This window comes from Aotus nancymaae, unplaced genomic scaffold (assembly GCF_030222135.1).
Source record: "Aotus nancymaae isolate 86718 unplaced genomic scaffold, 86718_ANA_hifiasm-v0.15.2.pri h1tg000062l, whole genome shotgun sequence".
Taxonomy (NCBI): domain Eukaryota; kingdom Metazoa; phylum Chordata; class Mammalia; order Primates; family Aotidae; genus Aotus; species Aotus nancymaae.
Window position 1 is genome coordinate 28,234,269 of NW_026988476.1, and position 22,894 is coordinate 28,257,162.

Consider the following 22,894-nt stretch of genomic DNA (forward strand, 5'->3'; position numbering starts at 1 on the left):
TTGTTTAAAAAAAAATCCTATACTTGTATTTCAACTGGTGAGCACACAGTAACTACTGAGATGCTAAAGGTATACATACTGAAATCATACTAATTAACTGCAGCATAAGGTAATCTATTTTAAAAACAGTAATTGAGAAATGTATGGAGGCTGGATGTGGTGGCTCATACCTATAATCTCAACACTTTGGGACACTGAGGCAGGAGGATCGCTTGAACCCAGGTGATCCACTTGCCTCGGCCTCCCAAAGTGCTGGGACTAGAGGCGTCAGCTACCACCGTGCCTGGCATACCTGTCTTCATAAACATTAATTGCTTATTAGAACTGTTAAAGGACACATGAAATAGCACAATTTTTGCCTTTTAGTTTACAAAATATTCTGAGAAGCTGTTTACTTATAAAACCACCAAATAATACCTCTTACCCTCCTTTTAATTAAGGTGTATTTAAAAAAGATACCTTTTTGTATGTGGCTGGTTAAACTAAAAAAACAAAAAAGAAAAAAAAAAGCCGAGTGTGGTGGTGTTCACTTGTGGTCCCAGCTACTCATGAGGCTGAAGTGGGAGGACTGCTCGAGCAGTGCTGCAGTGTGCTATTATAGTGCCTTTGAATAGCCACTGTACTCTAGCCTGGACATCATAGTGAGACCTTGCCTCTAAAAAGTAAAAAATAATTGCCAGGTGTGGTGGCTCACGCCTGTAATTCCAGCACTTTGGAAGGCCGAGGCGGGCAGATCACGAGGTCAAGAGATGGAGACCATCCTGGTCAACATGGTGAAACCCCGTCTCTACTAAAAATACAAAAATTAGCTATGCGTGGCAGCACGTGCCTGTAGTCCCAGCTACTTGGGAGGCTGAGGCAGGAGAATCGCTTGAGCCCAGAAGGCAGAGGTGAGCCGAGATGGCGCCACTGCACTCTAGCCTGGGCGACAGAGCAAGACTCCGTCTAAAAAAAATAAGTAAGATAACAAGGCAGGGAGCACTGGCTCACGCTTGTAATCCCAGCACTTGGGGAGGCCAAGGCGGGTGGATCGCCTGAGGTTAGAAGTTCGAGACCAGCCTGGCCAACATGGTGAAACACCGTCTCTACTAAAAATACAAAAATTAGCCGTGCATGGTGGCAGGCGCCTGTAGTCCCAGCTACTTGGGAGTCTGAGACAGGAGAATTGCTTGACCAAGGAGGGGGAGGTTGCAGTGAGCTGAGATCGTGCCACTATACTGCAGCCTGGGTGATGGAGCGAGACTCTCAAAAACAGAGATAACAGAGGGCAAAGAAGAAAGCCATCCATATTCCCACAACCCAGAGTAACTATGTTAGGATTTTTTATTTTTAGTTTTTGCTTGATTCCATGTTTTTTTTCTTTTTTTGGGGGGGGAGACAGGGTCTCACTCTGTTGACAGGGTGGAGTACAATGGCAGGATGAAAGTTCACTGCACCTCGACCTCTTATGCTTAAATTATCCTCCCTCCTCAGCCTCTCGCGTAGCTGGAATCATACGCACATACCATCATGCCTGGCTAAGTTTTTAATTTTTTTTTTTTGGAGACGGAGTTTCGCTCTTGTTACCCAGGTTGGAGTGCAATGGCGCAATCTCGGCTCACCGCAACTTCCGCCTCCCGGGTTCAGGCAATTCTCCTGCCTCAGCCTCCTGAGTAGCTGGGATTACAGGCACACGCCACCATGCCCAGCTAATTTTTTGTATTTTTAGTAGAGACGGGGTTTCACCATGTTGACCAGGATGGTCTCGATCTCTTGACCTCGTGATCCGCCCGCCTCAGCCTCCCAAAGTGCTGGGATTACAGGCATGAGCTACCGCGCCCGGCCTTTTTTTTTGTTTTTTGAAGAAACTGGCTCTCCCTGTATTGTCCAGGATGGTCTCAAACTCCTGAAAAGTGATCCTCTCACCCTGTCCTCCCAAAGTGTTGCAACTACAGGTGTGAGCCACTGCCCAGCCTCCATTGTTTTTACAAAGTATGTACTTAAGTTATGTGGTATGTTCATATGTACCTATATATTTACTGTCCCTCCTATATTTAAATTAAAACATTACAAATAAAAGTCTTTCTTTGACCACTCAACCCCATCAAGAGGTAATTATTAAAGTGTATCCTTCCAGTCCATACATCTCTTTAAAATAAATACTAGTATAATGTGGTTAACACACAAAGGTAGTTGATGAGTAGGATTCCTTACTCATATATCTTGGGTTTGTCTTTGAAGTGTATGATTTGGACTTATATTTGATTTCTACTACACGGAATCCAAAGTTTTGAGAAAAATTCAGGTAAATAAAGAGTTGAACTGAAGATCCATATGGAAAGGGAGTTAATTTTTTTTTTTCCAGGAAAAAGCCAATGGGATTCAAGACTAATGTAATATAGGAGAATTAAGATAGCACTAAGGAAATGCTGATAATTTAGAGAAAAGGAAATAGCATAGGAAATTAGACTTATCAAGATGGTAATGTATGATTTTTAGTAGGTCTGACTGGTTTGAGTGTCAGCAGCAACCAATAGTAAAAATTCAAGGCAAACACTTGGATGCCTACAATGTATCACATCACCAAGGAAGATTAAAATTTAAAAAGTTAAGTAGGATATAGTTCTTTCCCTATTGAGAAAAGCAGATACTAAAAATTACTGGCCAGGTCTATTAAAGACATGTATACAAGCTGGGCATGGTGGTTCACACCTGTAATCCCAGCACTTTGGGACGCTGAGGTAGGTGTATCACTTGAGGTCAAGAGTTGGAGACCAGCCTGCCAACATGGTGAAATGCCATCTCTGCTAAAAATAAAAAAAATCAACCAAGCATGGTGAGGCGTGCCTGTACCTGTAGCCTCAGCTACTCGGGAGGCTGAGAGAGCAGAATTGCTTGAACTTGGGAGGCAGAGACTGCAGTGAGCCAAGATGATACCACTGCACTCCAGCCTGGATGACAGTGAGACCCTGTCTTGAAAAAAAAAAAAGAAAGATGTGCATACATATACTTGCATGTCTATACTGAATTACAAATGTGTGCTTTGGGAAGGATGACATAAATTCTGACAGATATGGAAGGGAATTTGGGAACATTTTCAGGACACTTTTAGTGGAAGAGCCCTCCAATGAGTGAATTCAGAAGAAAAGAAAAGCATATCAATAATTAGGAGCAAAAACCTTCTGAGATGCTAAAAATTAAAACAAAGTAGACTATGTAAAAATATGAAGGATAGAATTGACATTGATAGTGGGAATGTATGCAACAGACAACTTTCTCAAAGTGTGGCTTAAAGATCATGTCAGAATTCTACAGATTTGAATTCACTAGGTCTGAAGGATCCAGGAATCTATATTTTGAGTAAGCACCTGATGTAATTCTTTTTTTTTTTGAGACAGAGTTTTGCTCTTGTTACCCAGGCTGGAGTGCAATGGTGAGATCTCGGCTCACCGCAACCTCCGTCTCCTGGGTTCAAGCAATTCTCCTGCCTCAGCCTCCCGAGTAGCTGGGATACAGGTGTGCACCACCATACCCAGCTAATTTTTGTATTTTTAGTAGAGACGGGGTTTCACCATGTTGGCTAGGCTGGTCTCGAACTCCTGACCTCAGGTGATCCACCCACCTCAGCCTCCCAAAGTGCTGGGATTATAGGCGTAAGCCACGGCGCCCAGCGCACCTGATGTAATTCTTATGAACACTCTAAAATTTGAGAATCACTGATTTGGAAGCAGGTTACTAAAAGGAGAACAGGGTAACAGAAAAGGTTACTTAAAAGGTTTAAAGAGGTGACACCTAGGGCCGGGCGCAGTGGCTCATGACTATAATCCCAGCACTTTGGGAGACTGAGGTGGGTGGATCACCTGAGGTCAGGAGTTCGAGACCAGCCTAGCCAACATGGTGAAACCCCGTCTCTACTAAAAATACAAAAATTAGCCAGGCAATCCCAGCTACTCGGGAGGCTGTCACAGGACAATCACTTGAACCTGGGAGGCGGAGGTTGTAGTGAGCTGAGATTGTGCCACTGTATTCCAGCCTGGGCAACAAAGCAAGACTCCATCTCAAAAAAAAAAAAAAAAAAAAAAAAGAGATAACACTTAGCAAAATGGGGGATGAAGCAGTAGGGGATGGTGGGTACTTAGAAAATTTTTTTTCATGATTGTGTAAGAAATGTATGTCTCAGAAATAGCATACAACTAAGATGAAAAGAAAAGTGGGGGGGTGGTTTGGGATGGAGGTGGGAAGAATCTGGCAGAAAATTTACAGGGATGGTTTCAAATATTTTACAATTCAACATCAGCTCCCAAGGAAGACAACATACAGGTGTTAGAACATTTCCAACGTGTGGGTGGACAAAGAGCCAGGGTGCCAATTATGAAGAAATTCTGTAACTGTTCAGTAATGGTCAGGGATTGAAAAGCATCTTTCATATTTTACAGACAGGTTAAAAAAGAGAAAATTAGCTCTGACTTAATGCAGACCAGGTCAATTTGGTCAAAGAGAATTTTATAGAAGAGCTTTGGTTCCACCATTACAAAAGAATGGTAACACAATATTCCCTACCAGAAATATTAGTAAATTCAGGATTACACTGAAACCATATTCTACTCCCACATTCTATGAACATCTAATTGGAATTTCATTTCATAGGATAAAAACTGACAGGAAATTCATCATTTATAACTAGATGTTGTATTTACTATTTCAGCTGCAAAAGATTCTTAAAATGCTGTTACTGCAACTTTCCCCCAAAAGGTATTCAACATGTACAATGTAGTCCAGTTCTATTCTAATTACCATCTAATCTGTGGCCTGTCTCTTCTGTAAGTGGAGCAAATGTGGCTAAATGCAGTTCTTACATATTTCTCGAACAGAAGTCTACTAGAAATGAACATAGATCCTTCCTTCATAGGCAATATAATAATTCATTTACAACCTCAAACACATTTGACATGAAAAGGCTAAAGGCAAGCCACAAAGTAGGCAAATCATACACTAAATAGTTCTGACAGCAGAAAGTTTCTCTTCTTCCTGGCAGCCCTCTCTTTCATGATAAGCAGCCAAATGAATCTTTCTGACAAATGACATCATATGTAGACATGCCATGCCATTCTCCCCCATCACCCGTGCTAGATAATCTGGACAACTTCCAAACTGAATTTCAGCAGAAGCTAGCCTAGTATAAAATCCATTCTTTTCCCTAAATGGAAATCTGACAAAACAGGAAGTACATAGCAGCACAGAGAAACAAGTTTTGTGGCTTAAGTATTTACCGGTAACAGACTAGTTCTTCATGACCAATAAAATGCAGAACTTCAAATCTGAGAGGAACAGCAAGTTTGCCTTGGGTTACCAAGGCTTCAGCATTTCTGAGGCCTTAAAAGCAGTATCACGCGATACACAGAGGAATAAAAAACAAAAAGGTGGTACTTTTCTTTTTGGTTATGTTCATTCATACAAAAACCCCCCTCCCTGCCCCATCTAACCAAGATCTAAGCCACCAAAATTATACAAACACTGGAAGGAGTTTTATCATTGCATATACAGACTAAGAAACAAAGATTTTTTGAGAAACAATAAGTCTGGTTTGATTTGAGGGAAATAATTGGAATTTTAAAAATTTTTTTGCTTGCCATAGGATTTGAGGTAACCCTAAATGTAAGTAAATACAAATCCCTAAGATCCCTACGTGGGCTGTTAGAACTGGCAGACTCAATAACATATTATTAAACCTATCACAAGCCAACAAAAGGAAAAAACAAGAAAATGAATCCATCCTCCATGCCTTTTTCCCCCCTCAAACTACTGCTATTGAAACAATGAGAGGCCTTTTCAGGTAATGATTAATTTGTATCTAACTTGTAAGCTGTCATACGTAAGTATAGTCGTGTATCTAAGTGCTTAGCAAATGTTAAAGTACCAAACAAATTTAAAGCGTTATTTTCTAGTTGATTCCCCACCCCATCCAAAACAGGTTGAGATCTATGGTAAGTCATGAAACCACTTCTGTGGATCACATTAGATTTTTTAAACAAACGAACTACAGAAAAAAATACTGAATTATACTGTAGTACTTTTGTGTGTGGGCAGTACACACACATAAATAAAACTGAAATGACACCATGATGAAATTAATCGTGGTCTCATGTGGCTATTATTTGAAATATCTGTTATACCAAGCAATTAAAGCAATCAGAACTCTTATTAAATAAAACAGTGAGATAGAGGGGGACATTAAAACTTCTGTCAGAATTTGATTCTAGGAACGTCAGGCTGCCAATTCCTCAAATGCTAAAATTATCAAGTAAATGTCTAAGACTTCTGATCCTCAGGGGTTGTTAAAAAAGTTAACCTTGCAGGGACAGATGGATATCAGAAGCTTAGAATTCTTGTTTTTAAAATATGGTGCTAGATTGCAAGCCTAAATTTTTAAGAGCTGTAAATAACTAGTCCAATGTCCCTCATTCTATAAAAGCAAAAGTAGTGATGTATCCCAGGTCATAGCCAATGAGTAACAGGGTTATGATTAGAACACATTAACATCTGTTTTTCAAATCCAGTGTTTCTATATTAGAGTGCTTATTCAATCCAACGTCCTGTTAAATTAAAAATTCTCAGAATTTTGGAGCTAAGCATACACAACTGTTGCTTTAACTCTATGAATGCCTACTATGAGCCTGATGTTTTAACTTCTCTCTCCAACTCCTGCCATTCTCATTTCTTCCAAATCTTGATGCCAAGCCCCTAGCAATATCACAGCAAGCAAAGATCAAGTGTTCTCACAAAAATCTCACCCAGTTCCTATTCTCAGGTATGCCCAGTTTTACACCTAAAGGCATTATGGTACCGCAATTTAAAAAAAAAAAGTACTTTGAGAGTGAGATTATGGGTTCAATAATTTATTGAGCCACGTGGCTTATCTATCCCACTACTGGCAACTGATGAACACTTATCCCTGGGTGGACTTTTCCCGAATTTGTACCACTGACAATTATGAGGAAGATCCGTGAAAAATGAGGTACCGTAGAGGAAAAACAATTATCTGGTGGTTAGAGATACCATCTTTTTTAAAGTGATTTCATTTTAAGTGACTGGCCAGGACATTCTTGAATGTACAAACACTGACAAAACACATTTTTACTGGCATAGATTTGTCCATTAAACATGATCTTTTAGCTTGCTATACCTTTTATAAACTTTCATTACACAAATGAATGCCTAATAAATGCCAAGGCCTGTGATAGGTTCTAAACCTACAAAGCTGAAAAAGGTACAGTTTTCTGCCTGTAAAGATTGTATAACACAGTAAAAGAGACATATGTAAATAAAAGGGTAAAATGCAATACAGAAAATGGTAAAGAATCAAGTAAGAGGAAATATATGAAATTCACATGGTGATTACCTATATAGTTATACCTGTAGAACTATCAGAAAACTTACTTAAAAGCTAGCATTTGAACACAGAGATAGGACAATATTCAAAATGGTAAAACAGTATGAACAAAAGTGAGAAAACATATGGCTTATACAAGAGAACCATGATAGTTAAATGTGACTGCAGCATATGATACTTGAAGTAGTAAAAAATAATGTTGGAAAGAGATCGATATGACTTTCAGTAGGGTTTCAGAATCAAGAGAGTCTAGATGCTTAATTTCTGTATATCAACACAATAATGTATATATTGAAAACTCTTTTGGAATGATATGCATGTAAGAGTATGACATCACTACCTTCACCACCTCATACCCAAGTACTTCCTAAATACTTGGCACCACTCTAAACACTTTACATGTCTTAACCATGTAATACTAATGCCAACCTTGTTGGGTCAGTTCTATTATTATCCCCATGTTACAGATGAGGCAAGGAGAGTAAGAAATCAGCTCTAAATCACCTCTCCTCACAAAAATCATGGCCGCACCTACACAATCTAAAGCTAAGTATCTTCTTTGCTATCCTAGCATAATTTTTAAAGCTATTATTCTTATGGGGGCATAGGAAAAACCTAGATCCTACAAAGTAACCTAAATAACTAAACAGGAGTAAAGGCGATCCTAAGAAGCCAGGAGGCAAAATGTCATCATATGCATTTTTTGTGCAAACTTGTCAGGAGGATCAGTCAATTTCTCAGAGTTTTCTTTCTTTCTTTTTTTTTTTAAAAAAGACAGGGTTTCACCATGTTGGTCAGGCTGGTCTTGAACTCCCGACCTCAGGTGATCTGCCCGCCTTGGCCTCCAAAGTGCTTGGATTATAGGTGTGAGCCACCACGTCTGGCCCCTCACAGTTTTCTAAGAAGTGCTCAGCGAGGTGGAAGGCCATGCCTGCTAAAGAGAAAGGAAAATTTGAAGATATGGTAAAGGTGGACAAGGCCTGTCATGAAAGAGAAGTGAAAACCTATATCCCTCCTAAAGAGGAGACAAAAAAGTTGTTCAAGGATCCCAATGCATCTAAGAGGCCTCCTTCAGCCTTTTTCCTGTTCTGTTCTGAGTATCGCCCAAAAATCAAAGGAGAACATCCTGGCCTATCCATTGATGATGTTGCGAAGAAATTGGGAGAGATGTAGAGTAACACTGTTGCAACTGTTTACAATGGCAAAGACCTGGAACCAACCCAAATGCCCATCGATGATATACTGGACAGGGAAAATATGGCACATATACACCATGGAATATTATGCAGCCATCAAAAACGATGAGTTTGTGTCCTTTGTAGGGACATGGATGAACCTGGAAACCATCATTCTCAGCAAACTGACACGAAGAACAGAAAATCAAACACCACATGTTCTCACTCATAGGTGGGTGTTGAACAATGAGAACACATGGACACGGGAAGGGGAGCATCACACGCTGGGGTCTGTCAGGGGGAAATAGGAGAGGGACAGCGAGGAGTGGGAAGTTGGGGAGAGATAGCATGGTGAGAAATGCCAGATATAGGTGATGGGGAGGAAGGCAGCAAATCATACTGCCATGTGTGTACCTATGCAACAATCTTGCATGTTCTTCACATGTACCCCAAAACCTAAAATGCAATTAAAAAAAAAAGAATAACACTCCTGCAGATGACAAGCAGCCCTATGAAAAGAAGGCTGCAGAGCTGAAGAAAAATATGAAAAGGACACTGTTGCCTATCGAGCTAAAGGAAAGCCTGATGCAGTGAAAAAGGGAGTTGTCAAAGTTGAAACAAGAAACAGAGGAAGATGAGGAAGAGGATGAGAAGGAGAAGACTAAGATGATGATGAATAAGTTGGTTTTAGTACAGTTTTTCTTTTCTTGTCTATAAAGCATTTAACCCCCTGTATACAACTCACTCCATTTAAAGAAAAAAACTGAAATGTGTGTCCCACTGTGAAAAATTTTGTAAACTGTACAGTGTCTTTTTTGGTATAGTTAACCCACTACCAAATGTGTCTTTAGATACCCTGTCCTGGTGGTATTTTCAACAGCCACTAACCTTGCTTTGTAAGATGTGGGGGTTGTAAACTGGCATGGAAATTTAAAACAGGTTCTTGTTGGTGCATAGTACAAATTATTTATGTATGGGGATGGTAGTTTTTTCATCTTTAGTTGTCTCTGATGCAGCTTATACAAAATAATTGTTCTGTTAACTAAATACCACTTTGCAATTGCAAAAAAAAGTTGCAGTTGTTTTGCTGACATTCTGAATGCTTCTAAGTAAATACAAATTTTTTTTTGAGACGGAGTCTCACTCTGTCGCCAGGCTGGAATGCAGTGGTGCAATCTCGGCTCACTGCAACCTCCGCCTCCTGGGTTCAAGTGAATCCCCTGCCTCAGCCTCCCAAGTAGCTGGGACTACAGGCGTGTGCCACCGTACCCAGCTAATTTTTTTTTTTTTTTTTTTGTATTTTAGTAGAGACGGGGTTTCACCATGTTGGCCAGGATGGTCTCAATCTCCTGACCTTGTGATCCACCCACTTGGCCTTCCAAAGAGCTAGGATTACAGGCGTGAGCCACCACAGTTGGCCTTAATTTTTTACTAGGAGGAAAAAAAAAAGGGTGTCAAAGGCAACAGATTCTTAAAAGTGTAGAAAAACATACTCATAACCAAACATTCATTAAAAACTCAGAATGTTGTAAACTGATACACAAAAGTTAGGTTTCTGAATATATTAATTTTTTCCTGAATCTGTAAACAGGTATCTCTGTAACTCAAAGCTAGCACTACAGTGGAAAAAATTTTAAGTACCTATTTAAATCAAAGACTGTCTTGATAAATACAACAAAGTGGCTCAAATTTCATAAGCTCACATACTGTCCCAAAAGGAAGGTTCCAAAAAGGTTAGGTTTTATATAAAAACAGACTAAAAAATGGAATCAAAAAGAAAAATATATATATTTAATACTGTGATTGCTATGTAATTGATAAAGACTGGCTTTTTTTCTAAAACAAAATCAGAAAAGCAAGCAGCAAAGAAACCATTTTTTAAAAAGTCTTGGGAAAATTCCCTTTGCTGACTTTTTTGGAATTAAAAAAAAAAAAGTCTTGGGAAAAAGGCAGTGGAGGTGGGGTGGGAGGGTGATGATGGTGGCAGAACCATAGGAGATTAACTGGTGAAATTCAGCTTTCTCCTGAGTTAAGTCAAAAGGTTGCCTATTGCATGTTTTGATATTTCTAATTATTAAAAGTAATTTCTTATACTGAACATTTTATTTATTGAAATAAAAGTGATTTCTAAAAACAAGACACTTAACACCTTTACCTGGATTTCAGATAAAGCATCTTGACTAAACATTCATGTTCCAAAAACATATCTGTTCCCCCTAGACATTATTTTAAAAATAAACTAAAACAGAACACACAAAAATTAGTACACTCGGGAAGAGAATAAAAGGAAAGGTATTTCACTCCATGTATTTGAGCCCTTTTAAAAGATACATATATAAAGGGACATCAAAAATTTGTGGAAAAATAGAATTAAAAGATAAAAAACAAACTTTATTTCTCAACATAAGCTCTATCAAATCAAGACACTTTTGTAAGCAATAATACCAATCATTCAGTCCATTTCTGAAGAACTGAGAGTCCTGGGAATTTAGCCATGTCAATGCAATCTTTTTTACATTAACTGAAGAAAAATGGGTACCCTTAAAAAAAAAATTCAAGATTAGGAATCAAAGAAGTCAGAAGGAGCTAAAGCAGGACTGCAAGGCAGATGCCTCATGATTTCCCATCAAAATTATTGCAGAACTGCCCTAGTCTGATGAGAGGCCTGAGCTGCACTGTTGGGGTAGAGTACCTTTTGATGAAGCTCTTTCAGGCATTTTTCTGCTAAAGCTTTGACTAATTTTTTCAAAATACTCTCATAAGCAGATGTTACTGTTCTCTGGCCCTTCAGAAAGTCAACGAGCAAAATGATTTAAGCATTCCAAAAACCTGCTTTGCAATGACCTTTGCTCTTGACCAGTCTGCTTTTGCTCTGACTGGACCACTTCCACCTGTTTGTAGCCATTGCTTTGCCAGTGCTTTGTCTTCAGAAGTGTACTGGTAAAGCCATGTTCTATCTCTTATTACAATTCTTCAAAGAAATCCTTTAGGATCTTGATCAAACTTGTTTAAATTTACACTGAAAGCTTTGCCCTTGTCTGCAGGTGATCTGCATGTAACAGTTTTGGCATCCATTGAGTGGGAAGTTTGCTCAATTACTTTTTTCAGTCAAAATTGTGTAAGCTGAACCAACTGAGATGTCTATGATGTTGACTATTGTTTCTGCTGTTAATTGTTGGTTTTCTTCAATTAGGGCATAAACAAGATTAACTTTTCCATGTCAAATTGATGTGACTGGTCTGCTGCTGTGGGCTTTATCTAAAACTCTGTTTTGTCTTAAACTAGTTACGCATTTGTAAACTGTTACTGATTTCTTTGGGGCATTGTCTCCATAAAGTTTTTGTAAAGTATAGATGATTCCGCCATTCTTCCACATCACAACCTTCACCATCAATTTGATGTTTGTCCTTGCTTCAATTTAAGCAGAATTGATTTTGCCTTGATAGGGGCTCTTTGCAACCTATGTCCTATCCTTTTTAGTGCCTCAAACTAGATCCTGGTCAGACATGCTATAACAAGTTATTACGAATTCATTTTGGGGCAAAAAAATTTATAAGATGCTCTCACAAAACTCTATTTTTTCAGTAATAAAAAACTAATCAAACTTACATTTTTTTTAATTCAAGCTGAACTAAAATCAGTTACATCTAAGTCTAATAGAATAGAATTAAAAGTTACACTGTAGAAACAATGTAAGGTGCAGCTTCATGTCTTGTCCCAATTAAGGGACCCATAAAGATTTTGACAAAACAAATAATAAATACTTAGTGGACATTCCAAGCTCTAACTTGCATGTTTAAAACAGATTTCATCTTCCTTACCCAACCAGTGGCTTTTCTTGACTTGCCAAATTAGTGAATGGTACTGCTTGTTCTCTCTTTCTTTTTTTTTTTTTTTTTTTTGAGACGGAGTTTCACTCGTTACCCATGCTGGAGTGCAATGGCGCGATCTCGGCTCACTGCAACCTCCGCCTCCTGGGTTCAGGCAATTCTCCTGCCTCAGCCTCCTGAGTAGCTGGGATTACAGGCACGCGCCACCATGCCCAGCTAGTTTTTTGTATTAGTAGAGACGGGGTTTCACCATGTTGACCAGGATGGTCTCGATCTCTTGACCTCGTGATCCACCCGCCTCGGCCTCCCAAAGTGCTGGGATTACAGGCTTGAGCCACCGCGCCCGGCCTGTTCTCTCTTTCTTAAATCTTAAGTGTATTTTGTTTTCTTTCTTCTCTACCTCTATAATCAGACATCAAACGCTGCCAAGTTTTCCTCCCCGCAAAACAATTTCTTGCTCACCTATTCCTTTCTCTCTCCAGATCCTACTCTAGTTTCATCTCACACTGAAACCACTTCCACAGTATCCTGTCTCCCTACCTTCAATTCCTGTGTCATTTCTTCAGTTATATTGGGTGTTGTTTCTAAATAATTTTCTAACACTGTATTTTATTTATGCCATGCCTTTCTGTATCTGTTCAAACCTTCAGCAAAAGTAACTAAAATTAAAAGGGAAATCTGTTTGGAAAAATATGTACAGGAAGTTACTACTATTATATAATAAACTCAACCAATTAAATAAAATATCAAGACTCTAATACATAATTAGAAATCTGAATAGACAACCTGTAAAAGAATCAGTAAGTGAAATCACAGAAGAAGGTCCCATTTCACTAATTCACAATAAAAACCTTACAAGGAAAAAAAGAGCTCAATATATTTTGCACCTATTAGCAAAAATGATAATTATAGACCACTCAATGCCACTAGCTAAACTCACAGGGAGGGTGATAGCGTAAATTATTATAACCAGCTTGAAAAACAACACAGCAATGTTTCAAGAGTCATAAAAATGTTTATACATCCCAGCACTTTGGGAGGCCGAGGCGGGTGGATCACGAGGTCAAGAGATCGAGACCATCCCGGTCAACATGGTGAAACCCCGTCTCTACTAAAAATACAAAAAATTAGCTGGGCATGGTGGCGCATGCCTGTAATCCCAGCTACTCAGGAGGCTGAGGCAGAAGACTTGCCAGAACTCAGGAGGCGGAGGTTGCGGTGAGCCGAGATCGCGCCATTGCATTCCAGCCTGGGTAACAAGAGTGAAACTCTGTCTCAAAAAAAAAAAAAATGTTTATACAATGACTCTTGAAATTTACCCCTAAAAGAACAGTCCAAAAGATAGAAAATACTGTATGCGCACAGAAGATAACTGAAGGACCATGAAACCTACATAATCATGCAACAGAAAAATGAAAAAGATGAAGAAGCTTGATGGAATGTTTTCAGGCATTAAAATCATTATGGAGACTGTTCAAGCAGTTACACTGAACGCTTGTTATGTTAAAGGAACACAGAAAACCAAAAACTACTCTAAGATGAAGGAAAATACACATAGACAAGGAAGAAGGCAATTTAAAAAATCTCTTCGAGTGGCATTAAAAGTGATTTTTTTTTTCTTTTGAGACAGTTTTGCTCTGTTGCCCAGGCTGGAGTGCAGTGGTGCGACCTCGGCTCACTGTAACTCTACCTCCCAGGTGCTACTGCCTCGGCCTCCAGGGTAGCTAGGATTACAGTCGCATGCCACCATGCCCAGCTAAATTTTGTACTTTTAGTAGAGATGGGGTTTCATCATGTTGGCCAGCCTGGTCTCGAACTCCCGGCTTCAGGCGATCTGCCCACTTTGGCCTCCCAAACTGCTGGGACTACAGGTGTGACCACCAAGCCTGGCCGATTTTATTTTTTAGTTCCATTAGAATTTGTAAAATTGGAAATAAGACAAAACAAATATAATGGTCAATTTCTGCTTACATCCAATCTTCTAAGACCCTCTAGAACCCTGTAATACTCCACTGGATTCGGACGTGCAGCTGAAACACTAGTAGGCTGGCCACATGCAATTTTCCCTACATAATCTTCAGCCAATCATCCTTTCTGAGCTGGTTTACCCTCTGTTCCAAATACAGATTTTCTTATATTCTTGCTCACAACCTTTCATCCAATTAGAATGTCTTCTCTCCTTCTAATTTTACACATTATATTTCACTCTCCGTGAAAAGCCTTTAACAACCACTATACATTTCTTTCTACTCTGCTTTCTAAAGCAATTTGTCCTTTAAAAGAACCACTAGATCTGACTATATACAGAACTTTGATAAATCTATTAACGGGTTCCATTTAAATCTATAAGGTTACATAAATTGCTTAAATCTTTTGAAATAACTAATTAATTTCCACATGTGTAATTACATTGTCTTTTTTATTGACCATAAGCTCCTGAAGCATAGATCCTTGTAGGAAAGCCATTAGGCAACTCACATCTGCTTGAATCTGAATCCCAAAATATGCTGTCATTCTAGTTTGAATTATTGGTGAAACGAAACCATTATCTATGACTCCATGTGGCCATAAAATCAGCAGTTAAATCTAACACATCGCTGGGTGCGGTGGCTCACGCCTGTAGCCCCAGCACTTTTGAGAGGCCGAGGTGGGCAGATCATGAGGTCACAGGAGTTCGAGACCAGCCTGGCCAATATGGTGAAACCTCTATCTCTATTAAAAATGCAAAAATTACTGGGCGTGGTGGCGCACACCTGTATTCCCAGCTACTCAGGAGGCTGAGGCAGGAGAATTGCTTGAATCCAGGAGGTGGAGGTTGCAGTGAGCCGAGATTGCAACACTGTACTGTAGCCTGGGTGACAGCGCGAGACTCTGTCTCAAGAAGAAAAAAAATCTAACAGGGCAAAAGACAAAGTCTGCTTTGGTTACAAGTAAGTAAATTATGTAAATTTCCATAAATTAAATCTTTACGAAAGCTGCAACATTCAGTAGCAATCATTTCCCCTTCTCAATATATACTCATGTGTACAGAAATAACTGTATAGTTGAACAAATTCTATCATTTTTCAAAAGATACACACACACACACACACACACACACACACACACACACACGAGCAACATTACCAGTCTTGATTACCTAAGAGTAGCTAAATAAAATTACTTACCACAAACAGATTGCAGATCTAGGTTTTTAAAAACTGGAACACCTTGCTTTATTTTCCCACAAAATCAGTCTTACTCTAAAAGACAAAAGACTTTTTAAAAAATTTGAGTATGTTATAGCTCATTCAGAATACAGACTGTTTATTTAAACACACACACACACACACACACACAAATTTACTTCCCTCCTAAACACTCTCATTGATAAGAGTGATTTAAAAAAAATCACAAACATGTTTATGGTGTTCTGGGATAAAAATATCAAGTACTTAAAACTGGGAACCACATGAATGGGCAGACAAATCCATAAGGATGTGCTAATTTTGAGATTTCAGTCTAAAATATCACACTGGGAAGCCAATGACATATTCTTAAACTCTTGATCAAAGAAATAAAACATTCTTCAATATAGCTTTATGTCACAGAAACATTAAAAAGTTGGTAATTATGACTCTTATTAGTTTGGGCTCATTGAACTAACAGGTTACAAAAATACAATTATATCATAATTTTATTGTTTTATACCCAAGACATTGTCTGGTAACTACTAATATTCATCTATAGTTACCATCGAGATACTATAAAATGCTTAAAAAAGGATTGGGGAATAAAAAGAAGCCCGAAAAAACTAATACTCCTGATACATTCTTTGCTTTTAATTTAATTTATTTATTTAGAGACAAAGTTTCGCTCTTGTTCCCCAGTCTGGAGTGCAATGGTGCCATCTCGGCTGACTGCAACCTCCACTTCCTGGATTCAAGTGATTCTCCCCCCTCAGACTTCCAAGTAGCTGGGATTACAGGCATGTGTCACCACGCCTGGCTAGTTTTGTATTTTTTAGTAGAGACAGGGTTTCTCCATGTTGGTCAGGCTGGTCTCGAATGCCCGCCTCAGCCTCTCAAAGTGCTGGGATTACAGGAGTGAGTCACCGCACCTGGCTTTAACTTTTTATTTTTAAATAAAATGCTTCCTATGTCATCCTTGCACAGAAGCCATGCTAATTGCTATATCGTTCTAATTTTAGTAGGTGAACTGCCAAAGCAAACATGATACATTCTTCTTGGTCACCTAAATCTACATTTCATTATCAATTACAAATCAATTCAGTATTAAACTAAGTATTTGGAATATTTTAAAAATTTAAGGTTAAAACAGCATCTGTGAAACATTAATTTTCAGGAAAGAATTATTGTTAAAAGACATTACATTGAAAAACAAGCCTGGGCAACCAAAAAAATAATTAGCTGGGCCTGATGGTGCACACCTGTAGTCCCAGCTACTTGTGAGGCCAAAGTAGGAGGATCCCTTGAGCCCATGAGTTTGAGGCTACAATGAGCTAGGATCATGCCATTGCATTCCAGCCTGGGTGACAGAGATCCTGTCTCAAAAACAAAACAACACAACAAAAAAGGGAAAAAAAGAAAGAAAAAAGGAAAGAAAAACCCCAAGAAACCAAAAGATGTTTCACATTTTATATACAAATGTGCATACAGATTCAGAAGCAGCATCTACAGAGGTGAAGGAACATAACAGTGATTAAATAAAACAGCTGCTGCTTTCTGGGAACAAAGTTTCAAATTTGGGAAGAGTCAAACAAATGCAAAGAAAGTGTGGTGAGACACACGTCTTTATTATCAGGCTACCAAGGCTCTGAGGAATGAATGCACACAAGAATGGGAAAGTTTAGAGAAGGCTACAAGGAAAAATGAAGCAGTGAAATTCAACTAACTAGACCATAAAAATAATTTGTTAGTATTCCTAAACATCACTTCTGTGTAGTAAAATGTTTCACTGTACAAATGCTCACCTAAAGTGAAAAAAATATATAAAGTCTAAAAAAAAAATCCTAGGGTCCAAGAAAAAGTCTCATATATTTTATGGTATGTGTAACTTAAAGACTGTGATATTTCTACTTGAAGAAACAGAGGTCCAAGAGAGAATGTTAAAAAATAAAGCTAAAGAAAAACCAGAAAATAGGGTGGGGAGACAGTAATGAAAAGGACAACAAATGTTAAATGCAGTAAGAAAAGCTTTTTGATACACTACTGTATAAGCATCCCTAGCCTTAAATATATAATATACACACACACACACACATATATATACACACATATACATACATGAGACAAAGTCTCAACTGTTGCCCAGGCTGGAGTTTAGTAGCACAATCACAGCACACTGCAGCCTTGACCTCCCGCATGCTGGCTGATTCTTGCATTGTTTGTAGAGAGGATGTTTCGCTATGTTGCCCAGGTTGGTCCTGAAATCCTGGGCTCAAGCCATCCACCCGCCTCGGCCTCCCAAAGTGCTGGGATTACAGGATTCAGCCACCACATCAGGCCTTCAGCCTTGTATTTCCACTTCTGGGAGATTATTCCAAAAATAATCAGGAATGTAAAAGATTTAGATGCCTAGAAATTTCAGCATCTAAAATTCAGCATCTACACTGGTCGAAAAGTAATTGCAGTTTCAGACTGTGAATTTTAAATCATTATAAATAGGCTCAAACACATCTTTATTAATCAAAATAGGAACAATTACAATCAACACATTTTTTAGTTTGTTTATTCCTGTAGTGTAGAAATCTGTGCTTCAGGATTTGATGAATTCTGGGGAAAACATTTCCTGCATCCTGCTAGTTATGGAAGTTTTTTTCCCTGCAAAAAGGTGTCGTGATGCTTGAAGAAGTGGTAGTCGGTTGGAGAGGTCAGGCGAATATGGCAGATGAGACAAAACATCATAACCTGATTTGTTCAACTTTTGAAGTTGTGCAACATGTGGACAAGTATTGTCATGAAGAATTGGGCCGGCCTCTTTTTGTTGACCAATGCTGACTGCAAGTGTTGCCAAGTTTTGGGTGCATCTCATCAATTTGCTGAGCATACTTCTCAGATGTAATGGTTTCCTCCAGATTCAGAATGCTGTAGTGGATCAGACCAGCAGCAGACCACCAAACAGTGACTATGACCTTTTTTTGGTGCAAGTTTGGCTTTGGGAAGTGCTTTGGAGCATATTCTCAGCCCAACCACTGAGCTGGCCATCCCCGGTTGTCATATAAAATCCACTTTTTCTTGAACCTCACAATCTGATCAAGAAATGATTTGTGGTTGTGTAGAATAAGGGCAAACAACAGGCACTCACTTATCAAGCTTTTTCACTTTTCAATTTACTTCAAATGCTGAAGGACTACAGATGGTCCACATTGAGTTCTTTGGCAATATCTCAAATAGTTTTAAGAGGATCAGCTTTGCTGATTGCTCTCAACTGGCAGTTATCAACTTCTGACAGCTAGCCACTAAGCTCCTCATCTTCATGACTCTCCTCCTCTTTGCAAAACTTCTTCAACCACCACTGCACTGTACGTTCATTAACAGTTCCTGAGCCAAATGCACTGCTGTTGTTGTGAGGTGTCTCTGCTGCTTTGACCCATTTTGAACTCAAATAAGAAAACTGCTCAAATATGTTTTTTGTCTAACATCATTTTCATAATCTAAAATAAACATGCAGGCCAGGCAAGGGGGCTCAAGCCTATAATCCCACCACTTTGGAAGGCAGAGGTGGGCAGAGCATGAGGTCAGGAAATCGAGACCATCCTGGCTAACACAGTGAAACCCTGTCTCTACTAAATATACGAAAAATTAGCCGGACATGGTAGCACACGCCAGTAGTCCCAGCTACTCGGGAGGCTGAGGCAAGGATAATCACTTGAACCGGGAGGCAGAGGTTGCAGTGAGCCGAGATCGTACCACTGCACTCCAGCCTGGGTGACAGAGCAAGACTCCACCTCAAAATAAATATATAAATAAATAAAATAAACATGAAATAAACAGCAAGTAGTAAATCATTAGCAAAAAAAAACAAAGAAATGCCCATTAAAATTATGTATAACATATCCACATTTATTTAACAATGTAGTCTAACATCAAATGGCAAATGCCAATAATGCAAAAACCACAATAATTTCTGCAACAACTTTCTTAGACATAGTATTTTGCAAAACATGTACGAGGACATTCACTGACATTACTGCTGTGATATAAAAATAAGCAGGTTACATAAAGTGTATTTATCCCACAAAACACTATGAAGATATAAAAGATGCTTTACGACGAAATATTTTCAATGTCTCAATGTCTATAAACAAAAACAGATGGTAAGAAATATTTTCTAAAACAAAACCAAGAAAGACAAAGCCTTTCGTGTCATATATAACTACAGTTTAAACTGTAACTATCTTTTGGTGGAGGGAAGAGATTTTTGTATTCTTCTTTGGGCTTTTTAGTAATATTCAAATGTCCATGTATTACTTGGATTAGATAATAACAGTTTAAACTTTGATAGTGGAATTATGGATGCTTACTACATGGAAAGTTCAGTAATATACTGTTTGCTTTAGAAGGTCTTCTAAAAAACTGCTTCACCCCCTCAACACTCCTATTTACAAGATCTTTTCTACATGAGAAATTTTTAAATAGGTGGAGTGGGTATCACAAAAATATGCATTTTTTTTTTTTTTTTTTTGAGACGGAGTTTCGCTCTCGTTGCCCAGGCTGGAATGCAATGGCGCGATCTCAGCTCACCGCAACCTCGGTTTCCCGGGTTCAAGTGATTCTCCTACCTCAGCTTCCCGAGTAGCTGGGATTACAGGTGCCCACCACCACGCCCAGCTAATTTTTTGCATTTTTAGTAGAGACGACGTTTCACTATGTTGGTCAGGCTAGTGTGGAACTCCTGACCTCTGGTGATCCACCCGCCTCGGCCTCCCAAAGTGCTGGTATTACAGCCGTGAGCCACTGAAATACGCATGTTTTATGATAAAAACATCAGGTACTTCGAAATCCAGAAATGAGAACCACATAAATGGGTAAACAAATCCCTAAGGATGTCCTAATTTTGGGATTTCATTCTAAAATATTACACCAGGAAGCTAATTATATAGACTCATTTGAATCTGAACAAACAAAACATCTTTGAACTACTTTTCGTCCATTCTAGTATTCCTCTACTAAGCCATAGAAAGTTTTTCCAGGTGGTCCCTCGTAATTCTAAGGATTTTTACAGACATTATGACTCACCTCAGTAATGCTTTGAGATATTTGCCACTGAGACGTTGTTTTCTTCAGCACAACTGCCAAAAACCCCAGTAATTGTTAAATCACACAACCATTTTCTAGTCTTGAGCTCCACCAATATAGCAGTACGGTTTAAAACAGGTATTCAGGGTAATTATTAGGATCTATCCAGTGTGACTAGGTCACTCACTAGAAATACCAACATACATTTCACTTTCTTAATGAGCACTTTTGAGCAAAATTCCTGTTATAAATAAAAAACTGATTCTGCTAAGACGTTTTCTTACTGAGAAAATTTAGTCCACGTGGGTATTACAGACAATATGTCACATTTAAAAAATCATTCCATTCTATAAAACAACTAGTCAATTTATACTCCAATTTCACTATTTAAAAATATGTGTCTGTTTCACTGAACAAAACACAAGACGTTAACTGAACAAGATCAACGTCTATCTTATCTGGGACGTCCTTGTGTCTAAGATGTTTACAGTCCTGCAAAATCACTGTTTCCTTTCAAAAAGTAGCATAAGCCTCGTGCAGAGTGACACACACGCTTGTCTAAGGTCACAGAAGCAGCGTCTGCGCTGGCGAGTAAACTCTTCAGCATCCAGAAAGCCAGCGCTTTCTCCAGTTTCCTCACAGCTTTATCGCGCGAGGAGCACGCGGAAAGCTCTCTCCAAGCAGGATGTTTTTAAGAACCACTTCTTCCCTGTCTTAATTAAGAGGCTCCTACAGCTGGTGCCAAACAGGTGGTGGAGAATATGGTAAGTCCTCGAAATGCATTTCCAAAGACAGGAACGACTGCTCAGAGAGGGACAGAATCCAGAAAATCTCTCACATTCTCGAGAGCCCAAATGACCACCTCCAAGAAAGAGGTTTCTCTCACCACCTCTCTCTCTTTCTCTCGGCGGGAGAGGAAGCCTCGCCCCCTTTCATCCCACCCCTTCTCCCCACCCCGCCGCCAAGGAGAACTGATTTTAAACCATGGCTGCCCGCGGCCCCCTCACTTCCGGTGCCGGTGCCGCTAGAGCTGCGCCATCCCCCCAAGTCAATCGGACAACCACAGCCTCCAACTGACCTTTTGACAGTTCTGAGACTCCTCTGTCCAAGACTAGGTGCTGTCCTGGAGGAAACGGTGGATGGCTGCCGCAGAAAAACGAATCTACCAGATGAAAACTCCGTTTCCTCCTCGCCAGAAACCCAAAATGCGATGGACCTGCAGCCACCGCTGCCGAGACAAAATGGCGCCGGGAAGCTGGTTTGGCGCAGGCGCCTAGGAAAGACACTGCCCCGCCCCCGTGTAAGCCCCTGGCTGCAATTCTGGGTTCCGTTTCCATGGGACACTCCGCCGCCAATCCTCGTGCCGAACTGCTCTTCCTGACCCCCTCAATTCACCAATCAGTGCCCAGTCAAGCACATCCGGAGTCGTGTCTACCAATCAATTCTCAGGACTTGCTTACTCAATAACCAACTCTCCAATAACGTTGGTCTTCAGAAAAAACCAATCATAAGTGGAAGATGTCCTACCTGCTGTTTTTCGCACCAATCCATGAAGTTTCAGAGCTACATCCAATGAGGACGGCAGGTAGCGAGGTCCTATACGAAGCTCTTCGGCGTCATGAGCAGCCAATAGGAGTTCGTGTAGAAGCGAGTCGGCTCAACAGCTTGTTATTTGGTGGATTGTGGCAGTAAATCGGGGCGAGTGGGGAACGGGGCGCAGGAACTGTCGCCGCGGCCGGGAGTGGTGCTGCCCGGACGGGGGCCCACGGAGGTCAGAGGGGCGGAGGACTCTGGAGCTGACAGCGCGCACTTCACCCGCAGTTGGTAGGTGGGGAGAGGGGAATCGGGGGACACTGAATGGACGAAGCAGCAGTAGCAGCAGCTGCTGCTGCTGCCCGGGGTCCCGGTGCAGTTGGAAGCTTCGAAGGTGGGGAGAGGGATGCTAGGCAAGTGGTGCGGCTAGCGCAAGGGAAGGGGCCAGCCGTGGAGCAGCGGCAGCAACTGCGGGAACCGCCGCCGCCGCCGCTGCAGCCGCCTCCTCGTCCGCTTCCCCGGGTTCCCGGGAAAATGGCTGTGGGGCTGGCTGCGCCGCTAAGTTTGCTTCCGCGCGGTAGAAGCGGGCTGGAGCCGTCCCCCAACTCTGCGGCGCGTCCACCCCTGCGGAGTCCGTGGCAGGACTCGAGGGGCTGGGGGCTGATACCTCTCTGGGCTGTACAAAAAGTTGAGGCGGGCGCAGGGAGGAGGCGGCGGCTGCTGCGGTGCGGTTCCCCTCCCCTCCCA

The 22,894-nt window shown here is 40.3% G+C and overlaps 1 protein-coding gene and 1 long non-coding RNA gene across 5 annotated transcripts in view; one reads left to right on the forward strand and one right to left on the reverse strand.

The window, feature by feature from the left end:
* LOC135270431 (uncharacterized) overlaps positions 1-21,963 on the reverse strand; it is a 28,861-nt gene extending 6,898 nt beyond the window's left edge. The window contains exons 1-2 of one of the 3 annotated variants that reach the window (XR_010338602.1): positions 21,693-21,963; positions 15,542-15,616 (exon numbers count right to left, since the gene is read on the reverse strand). This is a non-coding gene — a long non-coding RNA (uncharacterized LOC135270431). Of the gene's footprint in view, positions 1-15,541; positions 21,532-21,692 lie in introns of those variants that run through there. The other 2 variants (XR_010338603.1, XR_010338601.1) reach the window with 2 other exon arrangements.
* Positions 21,964-22,292: 329 nt separating this feature from the next.
* Positions 22,293-22,894, forward strand: part of ARID4A (AT-rich interaction domain 4A) — a 69,669-nt gene continuing 69,067 nt past the window's right edge. Inside the window, exon 1 of one of the 2 annotated variants that reach the window (XM_012450969.3) lies at positions 22,293-22,438. The gene's annotated coding sequence lies outside the window, so the exon portion shown is untranslated. The remainder of the gene's footprint in view (positions 22,439-22,894) is intronic. The other variant, XM_012450971.3, reaches the window with a different exon arrangement.